This window comes from Atractosteus spatula, chromosome 19, assembly GCF_055471065.1.
Source record: "Atractosteus spatula isolate fAtrSpa1 chromosome 19, fAtrSpa1.hap1, whole genome shotgun sequence".
Lineage (NCBI taxonomy): Eukaryota > Metazoa > Chordata > Actinopteri > Semionotiformes > Lepisosteidae > Atractosteus > Atractosteus spatula.
Window position 1 is genome coordinate 14,499,814 of NC_142724.1, and position 5,565 is coordinate 14,505,378.

A 5,565-nucleotide genomic window follows, 5' to 3' on the forward strand; every position below is an offset into this window, starting at 1 on the left:
ACTCATGGCAATGCTCGGTCAACTGTGTGCCAACACTTGAGGAATCCATTTCATAGTTAACAAGTCACTGGAAACAGTCTCCAATCTGTGATCCTAAAGCTCAACAGATCTACTCAGGAAGCTGGAGAGCAAAGACAGAAGGAAAAACATTCCTTCCTGCTGTCATGCACAGTAACTGGTGCAGCCTTTTGTGGCTTACAGATGTACAACGCAGTGAGAGAGTACCTGTTGATGGCAAGGAAGGGTTTTGGGCCAGTAAGGATGGTTATCATGAGAAACACCACTGATAAGCTTCAGATTGTTTTCCAACTGCTGCCTCTGGCACAGTCCCAGCAGCTGTCATGACATTCACTCCTGTGATCAAAACAGCTTCAATGCCCTTGATGAGTGGGTGTCGGCATTACTCTGAAGTCTCCTGTAATCACGCCCCAGTGATTGAATGTGATAAGGCAGAGGAGCTGGAGACTGAAAGTGAGAAAATAGCTAAGGAAAGGTTTAAAACAAAGAAAAAAAAGAGTTACAAAAGGGCCCTCATCTCAGAGAACAAAAATTGACTGGCTTCAAACTTTTAAATTCTTATTAAGTGAGTAATTTTCTGTTTAAAATTACCTTGCCAACTGTGCTTATCACCTTATCTGACTTCTTGTGAACCATTTTAAGTTTGGTATAGATTAACAGATTAAACAAAGATAGCCTAAACTTTCCAAACATCTGTTTGGAACTGCTTATGTCATGCATTCCTACTGTACAACACGTGTTCTTTGAAATTTTTCTCCTTAGAATTGTCACCTCTGAGCTACATATCCAGTAACATCCATTTCATCATATTTACTGGCAAGAGCATACAGTCCAGCCGGCCTTAAAATGTAATGAATGATGACTTTGAGCAAATATGACTGTTTGATTAACTTACTCTGGAACTCGTACTTCTAAATTATAAGTGGCTAAGGTCCCTAAGGGCTCAGTGATTGTCTGGATATTTTAATTACTGAATTGAACAAAGTATCTGCTTAAATGACCCAAATGGAATTGCTCTAAGGGCACTAGACAGATCTCAACACAAAGGTAAGTGCAAGACACATACCTATCCACAATTCTGTACCACATAAACGTAATGCAGACATTAAAGAGCACCTGCTCCAGAGCCACATAGGACTCTTCAGTGACTTCAGTGAACTGTAGTCACTGAAGTGATTTGCAGACAGTGCAGTGGAACCCAGTGAATGTGTCTGAGTAGTGCATTAAAACCTACCTAAACCACGTTTATTAACGGGGAAGTCAGGAACTTTAATAAGTGTTCAAACACTGAACATTTACGTCTTAGTTTTTTCACATCCATTTCACTATCAACGCTGATTTCGAACTAGGATAACAGGAATGGCTCTCGGTTAGTGCTTAATCATGGAGAACAAACCTCTCAAACGTCTGCACTTTTCAGGTAGCTGACAGGACCCATGGAGGCAGATTCCAGAATGAGGAACCAGAGTTGGGAATTTAACACAAAAAAAATAAAACAAAGACCTGAAGACTGTGAAAACCAATTAAAAATGTCAGCAACTAACATATTCCTCCTGAATTACTAATACATGGATCTTTGAAAAAACATCCTTTGTTGCTGATATAACCCAGTACTACAGAGCGCTTAGCAGACATGAGAGTGCTCAGTCATTTCAGCAACACTGTCAGCTGCAGCTCAGGTTCAATACGAATAGAAAATGTAATTTACTGCAGGTAGACCCAGAAAATGCAAAATACCAAAACGGCAGTCTTTCTGTAGTGGTTAAACTGTCAGTAGCTGTAGCGTCTTACTTTGCTATGTCCTCCGGAAGGACTGCAGTCTGTGCTACAGCTATGAGTCCATGTGCAGCAGACTGAGCTGTGTAGGATGTAACTGCAGCAGGAGTGATATTGGCACTAAGATCCATAAGGCTTATGCAGCCTACTAGGCTGCAACAGCAAACACAGCAGGGACTTCTGGCTAAGTGTGGTTTCTCGGAAGCCTTCAGATTAATTGATTGTGCTGGTGCAGCTCCAGGCAGCTGTGCAGGACAGTCACCTTGGTAAAAAAACATCATCGTGTCCATTCTGTGAGCTTGCAAGTGGTCTGTGATGCGGACAGTACTATCACACAGGTGCTAATGAATTGTTTTGGTCCAGGGTACAGATTGTTCATCATTGCACATTCATAGATCACAGCTTTGTCAGAGCAGGAGGAGAGTTTGAAGGAGCTGGTGGTTAGGTGGCAGTGCATACTCAGACTTAACCAATTATTCTGCATGCCCATTGCACATCCCATTACTCCTGCTGAGCAAAGGTGTGACAGGGCCATGACGTCTTCTGTCACCTGCTGGAAGGAGTTTCAGATGTATGGATCACTGAAATGAAGCACTGAAGTGCAGCCCTCTGAAAGTGTGTGTTGTGTTGCAGTCTGTGTACTGTACAATACTGCTTTATGCAATACATGTTACAATGACACTTCAGAGGAAGCTTGTCAATCTCAGAAGGATCAAGATGCTGGCGAACCTATTTCAAAAAAGCCATTAAGGCACACCCAGAGCGGTGTCACATATGGTGGAGGATGCAGGCATTGGTTGTATTCTGAGCAATAGTGTTCACTTTTAGGTGTTTCGTGGAAGTGTAAGGATATTATTTTGACAGATGCAGTCCGGGTGATACACACAAGGATCTTGCAGAAGGAGCAGAGACAGCTTGCACTTGAGGGGGCACATTATGGGCCTTCTGCATGGAGTATGGCCATAATGCACAACCCTGCTCTCATGAGGAGAAGGGCAGATGAGGGAAAATGGCAACAGGACAGCTGATAAACATGAATATGGACCTGATGATGGCAATAACTGAGATCCAGGAAAAGGCGAAGGGAAGAAATAGCAAACTGAATTTGAGGTGGAGGAGGAGAGGAACTGAGCCTCCAGTTTCAAGGGATAGGAGGAAAAGGCTTTTTCTCAAACAAGAGAACAGGAGAAGGAGCCAATGTTCACAGAGTGCAGAGGAAATGAGTTGCCGAGCTCTACACCAGTGCTGAGTGATTGCAAGCAAGAGTATTTGGAAACTGCTTCAAGAATACACTTAGTGCACTCGTGTGCTAAATGAGAAGAGTGAGGCCCTGCAACCTGAACAGCAGCAGAAAAAAAAACCAAGAATGGCTATCCAATGCAGAAGTCTTTCAGAGAGTAAACACACGCTGCAGAAACATTTAAATGAAGTAAGTATAGAGCTGAGGGAATCTCAGGGAAATGCCATCAACCCATGGAGAAAGATAAAAAGGGCCAAACGAGAGCAGACTGACCTTCCCAAACTCCAGACCAGACTGTCCACTGCAGAGCCAGAAGTGAAGGATAGAGTTATGGAGCTGCAGAGTCTTTAGGTCCAACTCGGACAGGCCGTCACGCATTCTACATGCTCTGACAAACGCCTTCACATTCCCACGCGCACCCACTTAAATAGATGCTCACGCCGCAACTAATCTTCCTATCACCATTCACTCCTGTCACTACTTTAACCCTCCTCTTTTTCCTGACCGTCGCTCACTAATTCAGATTCTTTTTGGAGCTCCCTAGTGCGCGTACCCTTCTTCTAACAGTTTGATCTCTTTGTGACCTCCTGGACCCTTCGCTAGTTTCTGACCACGTTTCTGCCTTTGCAATCTGGATTTGTTGTCTTGATGAAATTGTCCCATCTCGGTTTTGACTTTCGCCTGCCCATGGGGTTTTTGAATATTAGGACTTGCGTTTCTTTTTGTAACCTTTTCTATAAGGACTTCCTGCTACTGGTTGGGGAATTTACTGACTTGAGCCCTGCGTAGGGTCTTTATTTTTTGGCATAAATGATTGCTAACAGGCTGCTGCTGAGAAGAGGCAGCTGGAGAAAAAGGTCTTCTCTGTGGAGGCCATGTTGAAGGCCAGCCAGAGGGAAAGAAAAAGGGGGAATCGCATTCTAGTACCAGAGAATGAGATTGTGGAGTTAAAAGAACAAATTCAACAAGAAAAGGTCAAAATCCAGATTTTAGTGTGAGAAATCAGAAAGCAGTTCAAGCACTGGCAGCAGCCAAATAAATTGAAGTGCAGTGAAGAAAAGTTCAATACTGAAGAGACTGAAATAATAATTGCAGAGCAACAGCTAAAATGGTGACAGATGAGCTTAGAGATGATGATAGAGATGAGCTTTTCCCATGATATTCCCAGGTGGAGAGCAGAAGAGTTGCCTACAGGAATTCAATTTGAAGCACAAGCTATTCTCTGCCAGACTGCCACAAAGTCTTTGGAACTGAAAGTGAAGCTAAAGAGGCAGAAGAGACTCTCAGAACCTTGAAGGCAGAGAGTTAGCACTTCAAAATACCCCTGCAAAGTTGCAACCTGGAATAAAATAGAGAAAAGGGATCCTAGTGAAGAGATGCCTAGTTAACCACTTATTGGACAAAGGAGGTACTGTTTATGTTCCAAAAATTTCCAGAGAAGGAATCTGGCACGACACTGCACGAGCAGTTGATAAGTAAATTGAAGAATGGCCAGGCCTTTTAAAGAGACGCTGGTCCAAGAGGGATGCTGTTGTCCACTGGACAAAGGAGCCATTGCAGGTGTTGCAAAAGTTCCCTGAGGTGAGGGGCTCCTGCGAGTTGGGCCACAGAAGGCTGAACCTTTAGAAGGGGGTCCAGGGGACTTTGGCTGCTGTCATGTACAGTAGGCCAAAACCCATGGTCATGAAAGGAAAGGCTAGCCTTATAGAGTCCTCTTAACTTAAAGATTAACAAGAAGACTGTCACGATTGTAGTTCCTCCTCCTTAAGGGCAGTCCAGCTCTTTCACTTCTGACCTAATTTTGTGCACCTGCCCCTTGTTCCAGCCTCCTTCCCATCCCCCTTAAAAGCCAGACACCCACTCAGTTCGGGGCGCTGCATCTGATTCCCATATTGTGGGAGCCCAGGACCTTTATTTGCCTGGCTCCGTCATGTTTTTGAGTTTCCGTTCCTGTTTCCGTTTCCCCCGCCGGTTCCGACCCAGTTCCTGTTTTTAACCTGTCTGTCTCGTATGGATCGCCTGGCTTTTGGACTTTTGCCCTGTCTTTTGGATTTTCCGTTCGTCTCATCCTTGGATTGTTTGCCCCGGACTCACCCCCCTGGACACCTGTGCACTTTGGACACGCCCCCCCCTTATTCATTCCCGAATCCTGCATGACTTTTTCCTAGTGTTTCCTCACTCCCCCCCGGATTGTGTCGTCCGCATAGGGTCTGGAAAGAACTGTTCGTTACAAAGACATCATAAGCGAGGAGTTACCTCAGAAAAAGGATGGAGGGGAGCACAAAAGGAAAATCAGGAAGAAGCAGAGCTGTCAGAAAAAACAACAACAAAAAGTCCTTGAAAATTTAAGAGCGCAAGAGAACTAAAGAACTAAAGTAGGTATCGGGCACATCTAACCTGTTTCACTAGGTAATTGATCCAAGAATCTCATCCAGCCATTTCTTAAAGAAAGCCAGCGTATCAGCTTTAACAACATTGCTGAGTAGCCCGTGCCATATTCTCACAACTCCTTATGTAAAGAAGTGCCTCCT